This window comes from Rattus norvegicus, chromosome 4 (assembly GCF_021556685.1).
Source record: "Rattus norvegicus strain SHRSP/BbbUtx chromosome 4, alternate assembly SHRSP_T2T, whole genome shotgun sequence".
Classification (NCBI taxonomy): Eukaryota; Metazoa; Chordata; class Mammalia; order Rodentia; family Muridae; genus Rattus; species Rattus norvegicus.
In genome coordinates, this window is record NC_141537.1 from 69482744 (window position 1) to 69506500 (window position 23757).

At 44.4% G+C, this 23757-nt stretch overlaps 1 protein-coding gene across 1 annotated transcript in view; it reads left to right on the plus strand.

Annotated features, from left to right (window-relative positions):
• Tmem178b (transmembrane protein 178B) overlaps positions 1–23757 on the plus strand; it is a 376299-nt gene that overhangs the window by 61234 nt on the left and 291308 nt on the right.

Here is a 23757-nt window from a genome sequence, read left to right on the forward strand (position 1 = left end):
TGTCTCCTCTCCACTTATCAATACACTCAAGCGTTTATTCGTATCAGGATGAACACATACATCCTTTATGCTTTGGGCTGTGATCCAGCATGAGTTGGTTTTTCAGCTTCATTTCTTCTACCTTTGGCAGTGGGGAGAGAGCCCTTTTAGCGGTTTCCCATGATGCATTGGCCTTGTTCCATCCATGTTTGTTTTTAACTTTTTTCTCTCTAATTAAAAAACCCTGAGGTTAACTTTCTGTCACTATGTGAGGCTCCAGAATCACCCTTTTCTTTTCCTACCTTGGTATTAGAACCAGCCAAGAGGACCCCATTCCTTTGTTGGGGGGAATTGAAAACAAAGTCTGCTGTGTCACAGAAAGGGGACACTGCCCTTTACCTTTTATCATCACTTTTATTATTCTTTCGTTCCTAGTACACTGCACACACGATGCTATTGGCTTGCTTTCTTATTGTCTTTGTCCTCCTCTGACTCTGTAGCTCCACAAGGACATATGTAATGTTTCTCCCATGGTACCTAACACATAGTGAATTCCCAAGAAGTGTCTATGTAAGGAAACAATGAAGGAGAAGCAGGGCTTTCATGAGTAAAAATACCATGGCTCATTCAATATTTGGTGAATTAAAGATAAAATTTAATATATGAATAGTGATTCTTCGTACTTTAAGTCTTTGGATTTATTTTTTTGTTGTATATGTATGGATGTTTTGTTTGCATGTGTGTGTGGTCATCATGTGTGCACTGGTGAATGAAGAGGTCAGAGAGGACATTGGATCTCCTGAACCTGGAATTATGGATGGTTATGAGCTACCATGTAGGTGCTGGGAATGGAACATGGATCCTCTATAAGTCTTTTCTATTTAACCACTAAGCCCTCTGTCTGGCTCCTGGTTTATGCTTTTTGAAAAAGAATAAATTAAGTTTTTTTTTTGAGGGAGGCTTTTCTTATGTAGCCCAGGCAAGTCAGGAACTCACCATATGGCACAGGCTGGCCCTCAACTCATAATCCTCTGCCTCAGTCTCCAGAATTCTGGAGTTACAGTAATATACTACCACACCCAACAGCTTTACAGATATCTATATGCAGGTATTAGAAGTAATGCTAGGCAACAATAGAGTATATGAAATTGCAACACATGTACACACAGATCACTTTTAAGTTCATGTATTGTGTTGATAATTATATTTTAATTCTCTAGGCAACTAGTTAAAATTTGTGGTCAGAAAAGGTTTCTGTGAGGTCTAGGTGAGCCTTGCTTTGTGCACACGAGAGAGCTGAATGCTGGGGGCTCAATGTTATGTGCTTGTAGGTGTGACAAAGGTATTAGTTTGTTTTTCTCACACTAAAGCTGTGAACAAAGAAGCACAAGTGGTGGAGCAGAACATGCTGACTATTTCCTGTCTGTCGAAGGCATCACTTTAGGACAAAGGTAGACAAAGACAAGGGACTTGAAAAAGTTCAGGGTTAGACTGGCTGGGCTGGGGCTTTATAGACATTGTCTGGGTGGAAGGGCCAGACTGGAAGGCTCCAGTTTCTGGAAGTCAGCACAAGTAAGGGAATCACCCCATTCTTACTGTAGAGAATATAGAAATGGTGATACTGGGAAGTTCATAAAGTTGGGTTAGAAATCTTGCCTGCCTGCATAGAGCAAGGTTTTAGACTCAGCCACATGGAATAGTCGTTTGCTTACAGACAGAGGCAGAAGTAGGACTGGCAAGACTTTGGCGACTTGGGTGAAGGGAAGTGCAGGCTCATTTATCATCAGTGGAGTTCAAGGAAGGAGCCAGGGTGAAGGGCATGGTGCCAGGGCTGTGTTCTACAGAGATTCAAGGCTTCACTACAAGCCTGAGACCGCAAGGACCTTGGGGTTAGGTGGACAAGGCGAGTCACATGCCCTTAACTCTAGGTAAGAGGGGAACGGAGCCTGGTGCTATGGGGGCTCATTATTTGCTATTTGACCTTTAACTCTGGGATAATTACTTTTCTGAGGAAATCATTTAAGGTCACTTTAGGGAGCATGCTGAGTCAGTCAGCAAGCCTCACTGCAGGCCTGGGACTCAAAGCTTTGCCCCAGGCAACAGAAATACTGATGTTTCCCCAGCCCCTGAAGACCCTTGGTCTTCGCCTTAGCTTCACTCCTTTTTAAAAAAAATGGATATTTTGTTTATTTACATTTCAAATGTTATCCCATTTCCCAGTTTCCCCTCTAGAAACTCCCTATCCCATCCTCTCTTCCCCACTTCTATGAGAGTGCTCCCCCACTCCCTGACTCCTGCCTCCCGACCCTGGCATTCCCCTACACTGGGGCATCGAGCCTTCACAGTACCACCCTCCCATTGATGCCCGACAGGACCATCCTCTGCTACATATGCAGCTGGAGCCATGGGTCCCTCCATGTGTACTCATTGGTTGGTGGTTTAGTCCCTGGGAGCTCTGGTGGGTCTGGTTGGTTGATATTGCTGTTCTTCCTATGGGTTGCAAACCCCTTCAGCTCCTTCAGTCATTTCTCTAACTCCTCCATTGGGGACCCCATGCTCAGTCCAATGGTTGGATGCACTCCTTCTTATAGCTCAGGCCACAAGAGCTCTCTTCCCAGCTCCCAAGGGAAGGTAGAATGAGGACTGTTTTCCATCTCACTCCACTGGCAGCCAGACCAGGGATTCTGTCCCTCAGGATTGTTCTCAGATCTACCCTTGCCTCCAGGGCCATCCCCACCAGAGTTAACTCTACCTGTCCCTGCTGTGCATAGTCTGCTGGCTTCTGGAGTCTGCATAAGGATAGCCCAGTGGCTTTTCTTGGCTATATATTTTTAATGTCCCCTTCTGTCTATGTGCCTGTGTGTGGGTGGCTATGTGCCTGTGTGTGGGTGGCCCTGCATTTGTTCACAGGTGGAAGCAGGACAATCTCCGGTGTCCTCTGGAAGGCCATACTGTCCTCTTGATATAGGTTTCTCAGTGGCCTGAAGCTTATCAATGATGCCAGGCTGATTGACCAATGAGTTCCAGGGATCCTCCTCCCTCTACTTCCTCATGCTTACAAGCATCCTGCCATATCAATCACTCTTGTGCAGGTGTCTGATATTGAACTCAGGTCTTTGGGCATGCAAGGCAAGAATGTCATTACTGAGCCACCTCCCTAACACCTCAATTATATCTTTGATAATTAAAGTGGGGGATCTTTGTTTATTCTTAATTGCTTGCGGAAGAAGGCTCCTCCAGAGTTGGCAGGCAGCTGTGCAGATGAGCTCATGCTTCCTAGACATGACTGGGAAACATGGAGTATCTTGGGCTCTTTAAGTAGTTATCCAGTGTGTGTGTGTGTGTGTGTGTGTGTGTGTGTGTGTGTGTGTGTGTGTGTGTGTGTGTGTATTTAAATAGCACAGCCAAGCCCTCTGCCTCGATTAGTCTTTGCATTCTTACTGTTCACCAGTATATGCTTGACCTTACCAGGTCTCAGGGAATGCTGGTGACTGAGCACATTCCAGGGGACTCTCCCATGGCCATTCTTTTTTTGTTTCCTTTTTCTACTGACTTACCTATTTGTTCCTTTTCTCTCTAAGCCCTCCAAGTTCTTTGCTTCCCCTCCTTTGGATGCTTGTGGCTTCAGGCTGTGTCTGCATAAGAGGATTTGAAGAGGAGTTATGGGAAGGCATTTGCAGTTGGAAGAGCATCTGTCTATATCTTCTGTATTTGTGTTTCTGTGGGCGGGCATATCTATAAGGGAATGAATATTGCATTGATTTGCATTTTGGAGTGTGATTTTCCTTTTGTTCCGTGTATCTGGAGGAGAAATGAGAGCTGAATTTATGTGTGTGCAATTGTCTGATCGGGAATGGGTCTTTCTACTTTTCTTGAATCAAAAGTCAGCCAAAAAGAGGGGACAGTTAGTGAAGGAAAGATTTGGCTGGGATAAACAACCTTTCTTCCCCACCTTCCACAAGAAAGTTGCATTTAGGGTAGTGGGAAGCAAGAGTATGGTGCAGAGGAGGTGAGGCTGGGGTGACAGGGTGGGAGGCAGATGGGGGAGAGCCGCCTAAGCCATGTTTAGCAACTTGACTTTTATCTCAGCGGAGTCTGCGGGCAGGGAGATGTGATGAGATATTTGCATTTTAGAAAGAAAAATGTAACACAGAGATGGATTTGAGGGGTTCATGGGTAGAGGCCAAGAGGTTAGGTAGGAACTCTTAAAAGACAGAAAGGGCTGTAGTGGAAGCAGGGGGTTGGGGTGTGAGGGAGGATCCCTTGAAAAGATAAAATCAGCAGAGCCTAAGGATCTACTGAATACTGGGGTAAAGCAGAGGAGCCCTTAGGAGCCATGCTTGGGAGGATGTGCACAGTGCTGCTGTTAGCTCAGACAAAGAAGATGGCTATGGACCACACCAGGGTAGACAGGGTAAGTGCCTGAGCTGAGGATGGATTTGATTTGGGGTACCCGCAGGACATCCAGTTATGGATGGTAAATAAGCTGATGAGTAGAGAGGTCTGAATTTTAGAGAAGAGACATTCATCCATTTAAAGATGATGTCTAGAGCTATAGGTGAAGATTAAATTATTCAAAGAGCATATAGAAAGGGAAGAAAAGAGAGCAGTGTTAGTTCCCCATGGCTGCCATAGCAAATTACTACAAAATTAGTAGTATAAAACTAATTTTTTCCATTACTGAAATGACTTCTATGGTAACAGTGAAACGGTGTCCCTCCTGGATGTATTGGGTGACAGCCTATTCCTGACCTTTTCTAGCAGCTACCTAGAAAATACTCCTGGATTTGTGGCCTTCCCTTTGATTACCATACTAATCGGTCTGATCCTAACTTTTCTGCCTTCTTTTTGTGAGGATTCCTGTGATGAGATTATTTTTCCAATATGGATCTTTCACCACCTAAGGTATCACAGTCTCAGGTAAAGGATTAGGACAGCGGACATCTTTCGGAGGGCATTATTCTATCTCTGATAAGGATCTAAAACAGACTTCCAAGACCTGATGGCATTACAGGCTGACAGAGGCTCAGGAGTGAGCAAAGGAGGCAGCTGAGTTATGGTAGACCATGGCCTGAGGTTGGAGATCTCTTTGGGTAGAAATAGGTAGTTAGGAATTCTAAGTAGAAGGAATGTTTGGTCTTATTAGAGTCAGTAGATTCTATAGGATAAAGATAGAAAGCTGTCCATTTGGTCATCAAGGAATAGTTGTCTCTCTCAGCAAGTATTCATGTAACACTTACTTTGTGCCAACCACTAATCTGAAAGTGGAGACTATGGCAGAGAGGGAGGCAAAGTCACATTCTAGTTGGGGAGTACAAGCAATAAATTGGGAACAAAAAATGAAATTTATGTTTAGAATGATTTGTAGGGAATCAAATTAGAAAAAGTGTGGAAGTAAAAGACTGAGAGATGTTTGAAGGGGTGGCATCTGTGCCTGTCTGTAGCTGAGTGACAAGAAGAATGAGTGGCTAGGACTCTGGGATTGGCAGTCCATGGAGTATCTAGGGAAAAGGCTTTCCCTTGGGTCGGCCCATCTTGTTGGGGACAGAGAGGAGCTTGGCGTGGCTGTCCAGAGGGCAATAAGGAATGCATCAGGTAATAGGGGACATGTCTTAGAGAGGCTATGCAGGTCAGGGTTTCTGTTCTGAGCTTCTGTTATAGAGAGCAAGAGTAAAGGAGAGCATTGAATAAAAGAGTAGATTGCAGAGAGCTTGACTGCTTGATTGCTGGCTTGGACTAGGATTACAGTAGCTTTAATGGGTTGTATTGTGTCCCTCTGAAAGATATGTTAAAGTCCTACCTAGCCCCTAGTACCTGTAAATGTTCTTATAAGATCTTTATAATTGTATTAAAATTAAATCATACTGGATTAGAGCAAGCCTAATCCATCATGACTAGGAAGTGGATTCCCAGGTTCCCCTACCACAGTGGTGACCATGGAGGCCCACAATAGATTGATGAGATGGAAGCCAAGACCAGAAGTGAGGATGAAGCAAAGACCCCTGTGGTTACAGTGGATCTACCTATACTTGATTTTGGACTTAGACAAACAGTTCTGTCATGTTAAGCCATTTATTTTGAGAAAGGCTTTTTCCCCCTTTTTTTTCTCCCTATGTCAGCCTTGAAAAACTGGGAAGAGATGGCCTTGGAGGTAGGAGAGAGAGAGCAACTGAGGACAAACTTGATTTGTGGTCAAGCAACTGGGTGGCTGATGAGTCAGTCTCCTAAGACTGTAAAGACTGTTGAGGGAGTTTGGGGACAGCTCAAAAGGTGACTCTGTGAGTCAACAGCTGAGCTAGAGGTACTATTTGAAGGTCATTAGCATATAGATGACACTGAAATAATGAGCAAATGAAATTACCCAGGAAGAGTAAGTTTCAGACTGGCCTTAAAAAACCCTAGTATAGAAGAAAGGTACCTTCCAATTTCAGGTACTTTAGACTTGTTCTGAATCCTGGTGGGAATGTGGAGGCATCCACTAAAACCACCATGAGTTGAATTCAATGTGTATTTCCTTTATAGATATGGTTGAATTCAGCCTGTATTTCTGTTACTTGATCATGTTGGAAAACAGGTCCAATATTTCCTGAAACTCATTCCATCAAGAGGTAGTCTGGACATTCGTGGTGGCATGCACTTTTAATCCCAGCACTCTGGAGGCAGAGACAGACATATCTCTGTGAACTGGAGGCCAGCCAGGGCTAGATAATAAAATCTTGTTTCAAGCAACTAAAAGAGAGAGAAAGAGAGGGAGGGAGGGAAGGAGGGAGGGAGACAGAGACAGAGACACAGACAGAGACAGTGTGTGTGTGAGAGAGAGTTAGAGTCTGTAATACTAGGCTCCACTTCTCCCCTCTTCCATATCGTGTTATCATATTGTGTTATCATATTGTAGTATCTTGGGACTCACTTTGGGCAATGAGTGTTGTTGAAATGATGCTCAGCTAGCTCAGAGCCTAGTTTCCAGCTAATAATTTTGGTTTCTACCATGTACAGAAACCTGGGCTCAAGTACTGTAGTTGGAGGGAGACAACTGGGTGGAGGCCATCTTGGATTAATGGCTAACTGTAACCAAATGAGTGAGTGCAGGTAGGGCAAACAGAAGAATAAGTTGGCTCACAGAGTTAGGAAAATAATCAAGATGCAAAGTTTCAGGGAGGCTGATTATACCAAGGGAACAGTGTAAGCAGGATAATGTGGAGAAAAAGAGTTGTATCCTGGTCAGGGTCATAGAGATAAATAAGAAATTAACCTAGTTGCATGATTAGATGGAAATTCAAAAGGTCACAGAATAATGATAAAACCACAGAAGGTGCATTTCAGAGACAAAATGGAATTCATTAAGTCATTCCCTCAACAAATATTTAAGACCCTGTGCTCTATGTCTGTCTGGCAGAGTGGTAGGTGAAAGACACAGAGAAGAATATGATGATGAAGTCTCTGAACATCATCAAGGACTCAAGGTACTTGCTGTTGGGTGAGCAGCATTTCTGTAGGTTAGGATGGTCATGGAAATTCATCATGATAATGACTGCCCTTGACTGAGCTCCGCCGACACTCACTAGCCCTCATCTCATTAGACCTCACCACAAGCCTGTGTGGTGGAGACTGCTCTCCATCCCACAGAAGAGGAAACCGAGCCTTGATAAGAGTAGCTGGGCCAGGATTGCACAGCCGGAAAAGAAGATGAGTTACCAGCTGTTTGGGTGCTAGGCTTATAGTTTTCTCTTAGGGTTTCTGGTGACGATTAGTTCCTTAGTTGATTCCTAGGCAGTTTGTAGGTTTAGATGACAGATTGGGCATGGTGGGTCCCGAGGTCAGATGGAGTCCCTCTACTGCACTGGTGGCAATTCCTGGGAGGCTTGATGCTGAGTGTGATCATCATTGTGGAAGTGTTGCCTCTACCTTGTGTCCTACACAGGAAGAATCAGGGCCTCAGCAGGAATGAAAATCCCAGTGAGCCCAGATCACCACAGCTTTCTGTGCAAAAGACTCAGTTTCTGCCAGAGATCTTTCTATGTATAGAAATGTCCCCTGTAGCACATTTTTTTTCTCATTATATTAGATTCACAGCACAGTGGGTGGTAAGTGTAAGGGATAAGACCTCTTTTGGGCCTCTTTCGGACTGCACATTTTGGGACTGCTATGCGCTATTCCAGCCATGGGGCAGTGTCCAAGAACCAGAACTGAGAACTAAGACAGAAGCCTTCCATATCATGGAGACTCTCAGGGAGTAAAGTCAGGGAGCCATTGTGGATGGAAGGGCTGGCACTGTGCAGTTGGAAGTAGCCTGTGGTGACTGCTGTCCTGAGAGCAGAATCAAGAAGGAAGAAGATTCCATCCAGGGGGGCAAGGATCAGCATTCAGGATGGGATACAGGCACACAAGGATATATGCCCAGAGGGCCCGGAATGACCCTTAGTCCTGCAGTGGCCTAGATATAAGGGTGCTCTTCCCAAAGTGGAAAATTTCAGCCTCTACCTAGGCAAGCACTCTATCAACTTAGTGACAGCTCTGTCCCTTTTCCTCCTCCCAGTGTAGGATGTTCCCTGCAGGGAGACCATTCTTACTGGTTTGGGTACAGTGTTAAAGTTGGCCACCATCTCTGAGAGGGAGGGACACAGGGTTCTGACAAGTCATGCTGACTTGTCTTCTAGACTTCACAAAGTAGGGGTCACTTCAAAGATAATGACTGCATCTCTCTTGCTTCCTGGTATACACTGACAAAGGCTACATTTCCATAAGTCCTGAGATGCAAGACTACTGCGTACATGTAGGTCAATTCTACACCAACACATTAGCCTTTGACCTAACAGGGATTCTTGTCTGTGCTTTGCATGGTTTAACAATTGTTGCTCTTTTAGAACTTCCTTGAGATAACCTTGGCTCTGTTGTGGATGTAGGAACATTGTAGCTAGAGGAATTAGAATTGCATTAGTAAGGATGAGAGGTAGGTAGTGTCGCTCTGGTCCAGGACTCAGTGGGGCCTCAGGAACTCTCCAACAGAGGGATTCTTTCCCCCCTTAGACATAGCTGGCCTTCTGACTGGATAAGCATTTAGGTGAAGCCTGATAGATACCCCTAGACCCCGAAGCCAAATGTCAAACATGCCCTCTTCTCTTTGTAAATAACAATTGTTTTTCCCTTTCAGATTAGTGTAGTGAACACTGACCAAGCATCCTCTATATTCTAGAAACTGTTAAGCACTTCATGAAGTTTATCTTGTTTAATTCTGGTTGACCTTAGCAGCTTCTGGAGACCCCATCTCATAGGTGGTAAAGTTGGAGGTGCTTGTCAGGTAGGTGACTAGTCCTGGCTCATGGGGCAGGTGAGGGAACCAGGAGCTAATCCAAGGTCTGAGCATGCGTGCCTCCTCCAATTGAGATAGAAAACACATGCTCTGAAAAGAAAGGTGTGAAACATCAGAAGAGTCAACCTGTATATCCTAAAACACTTGCAAGTTAAAAAAATAAAAGCTAGATAATCTATAGGCTTTTCCACAGAGAACCACGGTTAGTGCTTTTTTTCTAGTTACATGTTTGTGTAGGTTTTTAAGAAAGTGACTTAGACGTTAATTTATAGACTGCTTTCCCCCACTTTGCATTATGTTTTGAACATATTTTCTAACACCTTGATTTTTAGTGCCCGCAAAGTATTTCATTATATAGGAATCCATAATTTACTTTAAAAAACTCCGCCTGTTATTGGAACGTTAGGTTGCTTATAAATTTTGTTATTATAAATAACGCCACGACTAGCAACTGTGTGAAAGCATCTTTGCGACTCACAGGCCTGCCTGAGGATAAATTCTTGGAAGTGCTATTTCTGCATCAGAATGCACGCACACTGAGTTCTCCTGTAATGACAAAAACGCTTCCCAGAAGGTTTGTACTCATTTATTTTCCCACTAGCAGAGTTTGAGAGTCTCTATTTCTTTACAACTTTGTTAACACTGTCCGACTCGTTACCTTTAAAACGTTGATAATTTCCTCAGGTGAAACATATCTTTTTTTTATTACCATTGATATTAGGCACTCTATATTTATTAAATCTTTGTTCTTTTGCTAATTGCTTTTACTTTTGTTAGAATGTTCATCTTTTTCTTATAGATTTGGATTTGCTTTTTATATGAAAAGACTAATTGTGATAACTAATAATTAAATTGTATCAGTATATGTGTTAACATGAAACATCATATATTCTTTTATCATTTTTAACATACAGAAGTTTAAAATTTTGATATGTTCAAATTTCTAGTTTTTTTTTTTAACTGTTTTTCCTTTTAACCCTATGCAGGGTTGGCCCCACTTGGCCAAACTGGAGAATATTGGAAGGCTGCAGTGTTGAGGCACTGGGACTGTGGAGTTATAGAATTCTGTGAGACCACATTAGGTAGATGTGCATCAGGCACTTGGTGCATAGGAACAAAGCTCACGGGACCTTGTTGACAGGGATCTGGGTAGAAGCACTTTAATTCTTGATAATTCTGATCCTGTCCCCTCTCTTTGATATCTCTGCATGGAAGTTACTGTTTGTTTGTTTTTTAGACAGTCTTATGTGCCTTAGGCTAGCTTTGAACTGAGTTCCTTGCATCTACTTTCCGATTCTGGCATTACAGGTGTGTACCACACCCAGCTATGTGGGATCAGTGGCCGCTAGAAAAGCACTCTACCAACTGAGCTGCATCCCTAGTCCAGGAAGGAAGGTCTTTTTAGCATGAAGGCTATCAGTCCCAGGAAAGAGGAACAGCTCAATGTATGCTGGGAAAGCAGAAAAACTGTAATACCTTCAAACTGTAGCATTTGCCAATTTCCGTGGTGTACATTCTTTCTCTATGGCTGAATTTGCATGATGCCCACAACAGTTAACAGGTGGATCACAAAATTAAGCCCTCATTGCTCAGGAACAGGCATGAACTGGCTCCAATGACACCATCCAAGGTGTTAGCATCTATGTCAAAAGGAAATCTCTCTCTGCTTTGTGAAACCTGGCATCGGGAGCCCTGACAGAGAGGACTCCACTTGTCCCCAATCAGTGCCACTTTCTCTGTCATTTAGCTACTTCAAAGCCTAAAGACAGGTAGGATTCTAGCACTGGGCATCTTAACAGTCATTGAGTGACCCACTTTCAAAGACTCCCCGAAGCAGTGAAGCTTATTGCCTGTTTCTAGAATGGTCCTGCTAATCTCTCCCATGGCACTGATTGCTCTGCCACTAACTGGCCATGTGACCTCCAGCAGACGAACTGCCCTCCGTGGGCCTCCACATTTTTATCTGTAAGATGATATGGCTAGAACTGATGTTCCCCAAGTCCTACCCTACCCCCACTGTCCTGTGATTATATGGCTTTTAGAATGACGTCAGGTTGTATTTAATAGGATTGATAATCGCTTTGGTACCGTTCAGCCTGGCTCATAATCTGTGTAAAGCAGAGAACACGTAGAGTCGCCGGGGAAAAGAACTGTTATTTTTGAGTAGCACAGAACTTAGTAATAAAACACAAATTCCAAAAGGGGAAAATTCCAAGCCACATTTCTTCATTACTCCAAGGGAGTGACACCTTGGACGATGATAGGGTTAATAGATTCTGCTCCGATGCTCCCCAGGTGCCCATTGGAGCATCTAAAGGTCCACTTGGGAAATCAACAGGAACTCGTTAAGATAGATGACTCTGAACGATGGAGGGATTATCCAGGTCCAATCTTGCTTTCATGCTTTTGACTGCCTAATTACTTACGTGGTTGACATCTCAGACTTCCTCCATTTTCTTGCAGCCTGCAGGGAATCCCTTTGATGAGATCGGGCGGTACAGTGGACAACAGTGGATTAAAAGTTGGGAGACTGATTTTCTCTTGTTATAAGGCTCCAGTAGACTTTTTCTCCAGTTCAGGCCTCCGATGTATCGGCTGGGTATGAGGAATGGTGCATGGCCGGGGCACTCCCAATATTGTGGCCAAGCCACACATCTTGGGCAGAAATGCAGAAATGTTTTGTTCTACACAGGGTGACTCCGAGGTCCTCTTGTCTGTAAGGCAAGTGTTTCCTGATGGAGCATCTGAAGATCTCTGAAGAGCCATGCCACCTACCAGAGTGAATGGCACGGTTCCTTCTGCAATGCTGTGAAGAGGGAAAGTCCTCTTCTCTTAGGCCAGAAATAACATGTAGAACAGGCTTTCTTTTCTCTGCCTTGCATATATACCAACCATTTAAGAAGCCAACAACACGGGGTTGGGGATTTAGCTCAGTGGTAGAGCGCTTGCCTAGCAAATGCAATGCCCTGAGTTCGGTCCCCAGCTCCGAAAAAAAGAAAAAAAAAAAAAAAAAAAAGAAGCCAACAACACCAAAAGGCCTGATGACAGTAACAGCCATAAGAGCCCAGGGAACAGTGCCGTGGGCATGCACAGGGAATACTGCTGCTTACTTGCTTAGTGGCTGGTAAGCCAGGTCCTGCAGCTGAGCATGCATGTGTGTATGCTTGCATGTGTGCATGTGTGTGCGTGCATGTGAAGTCAGAAGACCACCAAAGGTATTCCTTAGCTCCTGTCTACTTTCATCTGAGAGAGATTCGCTCACTGGCCTAGAACTTGCTAATAAGTAGGCTCTCCCCTCCACCTGCTAGATTAAGTGTGTACACCTTTACCCAGCCTTTTAAAATATTGGTTCTGGGGATCACTTTCAGTTCCTCTTGTCTGTAAGGCAAGTGTTTCCTGATGGAGCATCTCTCTAGACCTTGAAAGCTTTTAGGAAGTGTGTAAAATAGGGGTAAGAACCCCAGTCTCATTCCTCAGGTAGCCATAACCTGAGTGACGTAATAGCTATGAAGCTTCGAGCATGATGAACTAAGCACATTGCCCCTAGGCATCTCTTGCCCTTATCTCTCATGGATGGATGTCCTATCAACATCCCCCCTGCGTTTTTGCCCTGACTTTTGGTGCCTTTCCCCAGATCCCTGACTTTTTATATATCTGCCCTCAAATGAAGCACTTTTCCTTCCTTGTTGCATTCTCTCCCCGCTCCTTCCCTCTCTTCCTCTCCCTTCTCTCCCCTCCCCCTTCTCTTCCCAAGTTGTGTTTTTCCTTGATGAAAAGTCCCACTCTCTTTTGCTAAAAGCCATCAGTCCACATCATCTCCTCTTCTTTGCCATCTGGTGTGTAACCTCACTCACCCCTCACGTTGTCAGTGTGCCTGCGCCAAAAGTTCTTCAAAACCTCCACCTAGGTGTGATGTCTCTCTCTCCCTGCCATCCGCACTTCCCTAAGAACATCTAGGTGCTTAGAAGCTACTTGCTGAATGCTTTAAAAAAAAAAATGAATCCCAGCCTCTTTTATCCATGAAATATGCCAGGACAAGAAGACTAGAAGGAAAAACATGACTCTAGGGGACTCTGAGATAAGAGGCTAGACCTGTGGACAAGGTTACTCTCTGCTGGAGCCTGGCCTTGATGACTCTCTGGAGCTAAGCTACTGGGCCACTGATTGGCCAGCTCTTGGGCCTCTGGAGATGCATGTGGTCCCACTTACTGCCAGGGTGTATGCCAACAGCACAACTGTTTCGGATTGGTGGTTCTGTTAGCTAGCGCCGCTTTCCTAGAGCTTGGGCCTGAGGATGGCCTCCTGAGGAGTCAGAGAGGGCTGAAAAATGAAGGCGAAATTGAAATAGAGGGTTATAAAAAGTATGAGGGCGGAGGGCACTAGCAGAGGAGGAAAGAGCTTTGGCACTTCCGGGTGTCCTTTGTAAACTGTTTCAGGGTATTTATTCCCCTGACTCTACCCCATTTCTGTTGAGATGGGTTGACATCACCATGTACCATGGGCTCAGACCTCAGACCAAAGAATGCTCCTCAGGGCCCCCTTCCACAACCTTCCTTAATCCTCCCTCTTCCTGCACTCTAGAAAGAGTACGATGGTTCCCCAAACACTAAACAGAACCAACGTATGCTGCAGAAACTCTACTCCTGAGAACATACCCTAAAGAACAGAAGGCGGGACCTTCAAGAGATGCACATACTCATGGGCACAGCTGGGATGCAAACGCTGATGGATAGATGAATACATGTGGTGTATACACACGATGGTCTAAAAAGGAAGGGAATTCTGAGAAGGTACAGCATGGATGAACCTTAGACACTGTGCTATGTGCAACTAGCCAGTCACAAAAAGCCAATTTTTTTTTTTTTTTTTTGTGACAGGGACTGACTCTGTAGCTCAGACTGGCCATGGATTCACCACGTAACCCAGTATGGCTTCTAATCTGTGGCTCTTTCCTTAGCATTCTAAGTGCTGGCATTACAGGTGTACACTACCATGCTGTCTGCATATACACTATATTATTCTATGAGTCTACTTGTGTGAGCTGAACTATTTGCTCAGCCTAGAGGAGACAGATTCACAGAGACAGAAAGAGGGATGGCTGCAGGAGGAGGGTGGGGGGAATTGTTTATTCAGACTAAAGTTGTGGTTTTTCAAAATATAAATAACTCTGGGGACAAGTTTCACCACACCATGAATGAACTTACCACTACCAAACTATTCTTAAAAATGATTAAGGTGGCAAATGTTAGTTGTATTTTTTTCCTACCACAATTTATAACCCCCTACAGTTCTCCTCAGGATCTGGGGATCTGGTTCCCCCGCCTGAATAGCCTTCTCTCTTGAAGGTCCCATGTTCATTTTCATTAGCTGTTTTATTGACTTAATCATCTTTTTTCCTGGAAGAAACTTTGCAAGGCTGGTGCCTTCTCAGGGTTGGGTCCTATGTTGCTTTGATCCTCCAATCTCTCTTTCTTTTTATAGCTTCCACCTTTGACTCTCATAGTCTTGTCAGTCTTGAGGACAGTGATACTGTGCATCTCTCATTTTGTGGCTAGGAGAGCACTTGCCATGTGACAGGTGACAGTGTTCTTAGTTGCCAGTTAGGCTATTCTTGGGCATACTTTAATTGTCTGTGAGGAGGGTATGTGCCCTTAGCTGTTTTCCTCATACAATGTGTCTGAGTTAGGCTAGACCAGCCCTGATGGGCTCAGAGATGAACACTGGCCTGATGTGGGACAAACCTGAGTGACCTTCGTAGAGATTAAATTACTGACCTTGAATCCAACACTTTTTTTTTTTTTGGACTTCGTTCATGCTTAAAAGCATTAGGGAAGGGACAGAAAAGTTCATAGATGGTGAGACACATGATGTGTCCTCTAACGTTTGCATTCTAACAGGATGAAAGGTGGCCAGGTCGTGGAGGATGGTAACAGTGGCAAGTGGACTGAGGGGCTTGTGAGAAGATGTCCTGTTAGCCAGAGAGATCTAGGAGGACATTTACTTTGCTTTGCTTCCTGTCACTATGATAAAGACCATGACCAAAAGCAGCTTGGAGAGGAAAGACACATTAATATTAGACTATAAGCATTCCTTGATTGATTCCAAGATCTTGTATTGTTATCATAAAGTACAGCATCACTTATAACTTATAGGGTATAGTCCATCACCAAGGGTTTCACCAAGAGAGGATAAGGCAGGAACTGCAGTCAGGAGCCAATGGAGAAATACTGCTTACTGGCTTACTTCTATTGCTTGCATTCTGCTTGCTTGTTTCCTCCTTCCTTCCTTCCTTCCTTCCTTCCTTCCTTCCTTCCTTCCTTCCTTCCTTCCTTCCTTTCCTCCTCTCCCCCCCCCCCCTTTTTTGAGCCAGAATCCCACTATGTAGCTTTGGCCCTAGATCTCACGCTGTAGACTAGGCTGGTCTCTAACCAGAGAGAGATCTGCCTGTTTCTGCCTCCTGAATTCTGAGACTAAAGGTGTGCACCACTACAGGGGATCACTTAGCTACTTTCCTTAAACATCCCAGGCCCACTTGTCCAGGAATGGCACTGCCCGTAGTGGGCTGGGTCCTCCTACATCAATTTGCAAGGAATGCCCCCACAGAAATGCCCCCAGGCCAGTCTGAGGGAGGCAATGTTTAAAATTTTGCAGTTGATACCCATTCTTCCCAGGTGTGTCTAAGGTCATATGACATTGATAAAACTTACAGCACAGTCCATCCCTCACCCACCTGGCACACAAATACATTACTGTTGGGCTGAAATCTTTTTTTCTTTGACCCCAAGATCTTGTGTTGGTATCATAAACTACAGCCTCATTTTAAAAATTCCATGGTCTTTAAAAATTCCATTGCTTTACAAGTCTAGTGTCTCTTTAAAAATCCAAAACCTCTTAACTGCGGGCTCCTATAAAATAAAAACAAACAACAAGCAAAACAAAAACCAATTAAATACTTTTATATTTTAAAAGGGAATAACTGGGGTATAAAAACACAAACATCTATCGATATCTATATCTATCTGTATCTATCTCTATATAGAAATCAAATTCCATTAGTGTAGCTCAAATCCTGTAGCTCAGTATCTGATGTCTGGGACACATTCATGGCTCCAAAAGGCCTTGACAGTTCCAGTTCTCCGGTGCTGCCACCCACAGCACCACAGCTCGTCTCACAAGCTCAGGCCAGCGCCATTCCACTCCGGATGTTGCCACTGTCAGATGTTCTTTTATCCTGGCATCTTCAGTATGGTGAGGCTCCACTGTAGCCGAGGCTGCAGCTTCACCAGTGGTCTTTCCTAGACATTTCAGGGGGACTCTGACCCTGTCCCACAGTGCCATCTCAGCTGCTCTCCATAACCCCTTCATGCTGTCAAAACTGGTACTGTGTGGGAGACCCTTATACATTTTTCAGGTTCTGCTGTGAGCTGGATGTGCAGCCTTGTCTGCCCTGGACCGCAGCTTCTCTGTGCTGACTCTGAGAAAATATTTCCCATAAGATTTTGCCTCAAAGATGCTGGTCTCTTATTAATCACAATTGATTTTTCAGCTTCAGCTAACCAGCATCCATTGTCCCAGTAAGCAAAGGTTTTTCCTCTCACAGATTTGCAATTCAAATATATCACATGACCCTGATGGAGTCTCAAACTTCCCATTGCAGTTTTACAAGCCAGGCCTCCACTGTTGCATTTCTTTCAGCATTTTCCATTTCCAGCCTCTCACTGAGCAGCTGATGCAACTCTGGACTTTTCCAGTTCAAAGTTTCAAATGCTTCTACAGTGCTCCTAAACCCTCCAAAACTCAGGTTAACCAGGTAAGACCCTGCTCTCTGGTACTAATTTCTGTCTTATTTTGCTTTTGTTGCTGTGATAAATACTGTGACTGACAACAACTTGCTGAGGAGAGAATTTATTTTAGGTTATAGTTCATCATCAAGGGAAGACATGGCAGGAACTTAGGGCAGGACTTTGGAGCAGAGACCAATGGATGAATAGTGCTGCTTACAGCTTGCTTGGCCACCCTTTTCTTCTTCTTCGTCTTTGTCTTCATCTTCATTGTCGTCATCTTCTTCTTCTCCTTCTTCTCCTTCTCCTCCTTCTCCTCCTCCTCCTCCTCCTCTTCTTCCTCCTCCTCCTCTTTGTCTCCTCCTTCCTTTTCCTCCTCCTCTTTGTCTCCTCCTCCTTTTTCCTCTTCCTCTTCCTCCTCCTCTTCCTCCACCTCCTCCACCTTATTTATTAATTTATGTATTTACTTTACAGCCTGATTGAAACGTCCCCTCTCTCCTCTCCTCCCAGCTCCTCCTTTTCCCCTCCCCTCCCCTTTTCTCCCCTTTTCTGAATAGAAGGGGAGGTCTCCCATGGATATCAAAATAGCCTTGACATATCAAGTTGCAGTAAAACTAAATGCATCTTCTATTGAGGGTAGACAGTGCAGCCCAGTTAGGAGAAAGGGGTCCAAAGACAGGACATGTAGTCAGAGACAGCCCCTGCTCCCACTGTAGGAATCCTACATGAATACCCAGCTGCACAACTGTTACATATGTGCAGTGGGCCTAGGTCTGTTTCATGCATGCTCTCTGGTTGGCAGTTCAGTCTCTCCGAGACCCTATGGGTCCAGACTAGTTGATTCTGTAGGTTTTGTTGATATGGCTTGACCTCTGGCTCCTTCAACTTTTCACTCCCCTCTTCCACAGGACTCCCTATGCTCTACTTAATTCTTGACTGTGGGTCTCTGCATCAGTTTCTATCAGTTTCTGGGTGAAGCCTCTCTAATGACAGTTATACTAGGCTCTGCAAATATAGCAGAACATCATTAAATAGTGTCAGGAGTGGGTTCCCTCTCATGGTGTGGGTCTCAAGCTGGGAAAGTCACTGGTGGGTCCTTCCCTCAGATTGTACTCCGTCTTTTACCTCTACACAGCTTGTAGGCAGGACAAACTGGAGATCTCTGAGGTTTTGTGGCTGGGTTGGTGTCCTAAGTCCTCCATTGGAAGTTTTGCCTGGTTACAGGTAATGACTGGTTCAGGCTCATATCTCCCATTGCAAGAAGTCTTATCTAGGGTCACCCTCATAGATTTCCACTGTTCTAGGTTTCTAGCTAGTCCCCCCACCCCAATCCAATGGTCTCCCTCAGTACTTTCTCCCTCCTGTTCCTATCCCCATCCCGCTAGTTCCCTCCCTCCATCCTCTATCCAGTGTCTAATATATTTTCCTCAGTAAGATTAAAGTGCCCGCTCTCCCCACCATGTTTGTCTGTCTGGATCTGGGTTACCTCACTCAGGATGATATTTTTCTAGTTCCATCCATTTGCCTGCAAATTTCATGATGTCATTGCTTTTAATGACTTAGCCACTTTTCTTACAACCCTGGGTTCACCTGCCCAAGGATGGCACTGTGTACAGTGTCATCAATTAGCAATCGAGAAAAGGCCTCAGTTCCTCAGCTGAGATTCTGTCTTCCAGGGTATGTCTAGTTTGCATTAAATTATAAGAAAGTCACCATCCGGGCTACTCAAAGGCTCTGTTGAAGGACAGGTGGGAGGATCTTCCAGGTGAGAGGAGGCCAAGCAGATGATGAGCTGAGCTAGAGATGTGGATGTGGGGGCCTGAGGCAGCCGTGGTGTATGTGGGATAATGCTCAGGACCAGGCTGTTGGAGCTGTGAAACAGGGGGCCTAGTGTGTATATTCATGGTGTGGCCCACCCTCTGTCATCCTGGGGAGTCAGGGGAATGCTGAGAGGGAAGGTGAACTGTTTGATTTTGACTTGGTGACCATTGGCACGATGGCCTGGAGATGGGGTTGAAGGCAGAAGGGGCCCCAGTTGTGCCCTGATGTCTTTCCATTGGAGACAGTCTGTCCTTGGATAAGAACTGAAAATGGTATATAAGAGAGTACTGCAGGCAAAGCAAGAGGGTGTGTGTGCTTGTGTGTGAGTGCTGTACATGAGAGAGTTGTACATTATGCTTGATGTATAAATGTATGGAGTGTAGTGAGTGTATATGGGAGTATATATGAAAATGTGTGTAAGGATATTGTGAGAGTGTATGTATGCTATGTACGTGAGAATGCTCTGTGTGTGTGTGTGTGTGTGTGTGTGTGTGTGTGTGCGCGCACGCCAGAGTCTGTGAGGGAACTTGTGATTGTGAATGTATGATAATATGTGAGTATATGTGCCCACAAGTGTATAAAAGTATGTGTTGAGATGCTGGAGACATGGCTAATGGTTAAGAGTGTGTATTGTTTTTGCAGAGGACCTAAGCCACCACATCAGGTGACTCACAACTGTCTATAACCCCAGCTCCAGAGGGTCTGAAGTATACCTCTGAACTCTTTGGGTACCCATATTCACACGTGCATGTCCCCCATATATACATAATTAAAAATAAAATAAATCCCTTTAAAAAGAGTATGGATGAATATAGGGAGTGAATGAATGTATTGGTGTGTTGATGTCTGTGAGGTCTGTATGTTAAAATGTATGCATTTTGAATAATAATGTGTACCTCATAGAGACCTTCTATGGGGGAGTCTGAGCATGCGTAGATGAGGGTGTGTGACTGTGTCTGCGTTTATGTGAGATGGGTGTGTATCAGTTCAAGTCATCTACCAACAGATGTTCAGAAGTTCCATCCCATCAGAGCTGGAAGGGTGTGGTCGTATTTGAGAGAGTGCAGAGAGCAGCCACGAAGAATATACCCCAAAGGACCTGCTTCCTCCAGCTAGGCATCACCTTTTGCTGTGTTTTACAGCTTCCCAAAATAGTGTCCCCAACTGGGCCCACACATTAAAAACATGAGTGCGTGAGGACATTTTACTTTAAATCCATAGCATTGTGTGGGAATGTGTCTGAACGTGTGTGAGGATAAGTATATGTGAGAGGGTATGTTTGTGTGTGAGTTTGAGTGTGTGCCTGTATGTGAGGTTGTGTGTATGTGTGTGCGCGTGCGTCTGTGTGTGTATGTCTGTGTGAGAAGAGTGTGTTGAGTATGACTGTGAGAGAGCGTGAGTGTGCCTATGTAAAAGAGAATGATTTTGTGTCGTGTTGAGTGTGATTGTGAATGTTGAGTGTGTAAGATAGATGGTGTGTGTGTGTGTGTGTGTGTGTGTGTGTGTTTATGTAATGTGCATGTTTGTTTCTTTGCACTGGCATACAGATGGGCAGGAATCTGTTCTCTGTTCAGCAGCCAGAAGTCAGCTCAGAAGGCAGCTCCTTGCCAGGATCTGACTTTCCAGCTGCCCAGCAGTCAAGTGCCAGGAATGCCTTTGTTCACCTGCAGGGCTTGGCCAGTTCCCCAAGGATTCCCCTTTACCACAGCAACCACAGAGAAGTCTGGAACAGGAGCAGGAAGCTGTCCTCTTGGAGCCTGCTATGTAAGCCCTCTATCTCTGTAGCCATTCACCCACTGTTTGCCCTTTCGCTCTGGTCGAGAGTGCCTCTCACCTTGTTCTGCTCATGTTTAACATCCCTCAGCTGTTCCTGGGCTCTGTGGCCTGACCATCCTTTGGCCTCTGACAGACCTTTTAGCGCCTTGGATGTTCGATGCTGGCACATCCCATACCCCGGGCATTTCTGGGTCAGCCTCTGCCTCTGCCCAGGCCTGGCACCTGAACAGTGTTTGCATAGAGCAATCAATACTTAATGAGTATTTGTAGAATATTTTAAATAGAAGCAAAATGAGCTCAGTGCATACATTTTCTTCTCACCCTCACCGCCTCTGGGGATAAAGGAATAGCCAACCCACGGTAGTCGTTGACATGTAATTTAGGTTTTCTGCAGTGCACAGTTCAAAAAGGATCTTATCACTCTCCTGGTACCAAAATTCACATTTCATTTCATTAATCAAAATGGGCAACATTTTCTTGAATTCAGTCACTTCAGAAGATGGGGACTGGTATAAATGGTTTTCAAATCATGATTTTAAAAGGGGCTATTGTGTAGGTCACTAGCTTTCGGCTTTTCAGTGAGTGGAGAATGCAGCTCGAGAGAGTGTGGATGAATAGAGGCAGACTTCTTATCCATCTGAGAGCCATGGATTGATTGTGAGTGGTGCTAGGCCTAGATGCAAATCTGCCACTTTTCTAGCAAACCGGGCCTATTTCCTACAGAACATTTTATGCCAAAGGCTGATAGCAAGTTTCACCTCAAACAGATCTCCATCCAAAGTTGAAGTTCTAATGCAGCACATGGCCAGTTTTTGCTGCATAATGAGCAACAACAAGTCATCAATGACTCAATCCTGTTTTTATCACAACCTCAGGGTGCTGTGGATCTGTCCTGGCTCTGAGCTCTGTTAGCTGGGTAGCCCTGTCCTTGCACCTATGGACTGACAAGGGCTTGCTTGAATGCCTCTGAGCAACTTCTTCATGTCTCTTTAATTCCTTCTCCCACAGGACCAGCGAGCCAGCTATAGCATTTGTGGATGCAGTCATGGGGAGGTTCTGAGTTCAATTTGAGCAAATGTATCATTTCTATTGTATCAATTAGATTTCTTGTCACTGTGACCAAGTACCTGTCAACAAGTAATTTACAGGAGGAAGGGTTTATTTTGGCCCACAGTTGTGAGCAATGTGGCCCATCATGGCTGAGAAGGCATGGTGTGGCTTGGTCCATACCTGGCACCATGATTGTTGACCAGGAAGCAGAGAAAGAAGAATATAGGTGACTATCCTGTCTTCCTTTTTCCCTCTTTAATCAGCCAGGGACCCAGCCCATTGGATGGTATCCTGCCATACTCATTTAGGTCTTTCTCCCTCAGTTAAATATTTCTGGAGACACCTTCATAAACACACCAAACGATGAGCCTCATTAGTACATTAAACACAGCCTAATTGACAACTGAAATTAATTGTATGCTGTTGGCCAAAACCACTCATAGTTCTGAGTCCAGATTCCAGGGGTGGGGACCCAGCAGTGGGACGGACTCGAAAGTTGCAGTGATCTATCAGGCAATGGCAGATGGCAGATATTATTGTATTCCCATAATACTCCTGTACTGGAGCTGCAAAGTTCTATTGCCCAATGATGTCACTGTCCTCATAGTGTTGCTGCTGATGTTGGTATAAACAAACCTACTGCTATGCATGTGTTTGAAAATGCAGAATTTGCTATTATGGGATGCACATAGCGCTTGGTAATGGAAGAAAGGATTGTGCTACTGGTTCATGGGTTTATAATACTTTTACTCATTATTTTAGACTATGCCTTTTGTTTATCAATGCAAAAGCTAACTGTAAGGCAGCGTGCTGTGTTATAGCAATAGCAATCTTGTTCATCCTGTGTTTGCCATGTCTCAGATGAATTTAAAGGACTTAGCTATGGCTTCAGAGGGACGGCTCAGTGAGTAAAATTCTTGCTGTGCATAAGTGAGGGCTGGAGTTTGGGTCCTCCAGCACCTACATGAAAACTAAGAGGGTGTGGCAGCTCCCTGTGATCCCAGAGCTTGAGAAACTGAGGCAGGATCTCTAGGGATAGCTGACTCAGTACACTAGCTGAATCAGAGAGTTCCAGGTTCAGAGAGATAGCATGCTTTAGTATATAAAGTAGAGAGCAATCAGCGAGAATGCCCAGCATCAACCCCTGCCTTCAAACACATGCACACATGTACATGTACACCTATATACACTTGTGCCAATATACATGTGTTCTCACATACACACATGCATAACATACATTCATATTCTTCATAATCACCATCATCATCATCATCATCATCATCATCATCATCAGCAGCAGCAGCAGCAGCTAATGACAAGTTACCTCCCCATATCATTTAGGTCTGTGTAAGGACACTCTAGGATGCTTGCATAATCATGAAATATCCAATGATAGACAGATCTCTCGGAATGTGTACCTGTTGTTGTGACATAGAACTATAAGAGAGCCATTTTTCTTGCTATAAACAGATTAGTGTTCTGTGTAATAGATGGCATACTCCGTAGAGACTTAGAAGAATCATTTTTGTGTGAGTGAAAACTGAGCACTGGTTTGATGTTTGTAATGATAGCTTACTAGAGTTGAAGGTAACCACTATGGTATTTTGCTTGTAGAGCTCCCAGTATGGCATATACAGGATTAGAGTGTATTTCGTAGATGTCTTAGTGAGTTCAGTAATTAAAGTGTAAAATATAAGAATTGTATTGGGGCTGGAGAGTTGGCTCAGTGGTTGAGAGCACTGACCACTCTTCCAGAGGACCTAGGTTCAGTTCCCAGCATCCACATGGCAGTTCCCAATTGTCTTAACTCCTGTTCCAGGAGATCCAACACCCTCACACAGACAGACATGCAGTCAAAACACCAATGTACACAAAATAAAAATAAATTGTTTAAAAGGTAAGAATTCTATCAAGTCCTGTCATTAGAGTAGATTGGCAGCTAGGTGTGATAAGATTAAGTCTGTACTTCAGAGTCTACCCTCCATGTGTATGAGCCACTGTTTCAGTGCTTTTGTATGGGGCTCTCATCTAGCAGTGAGG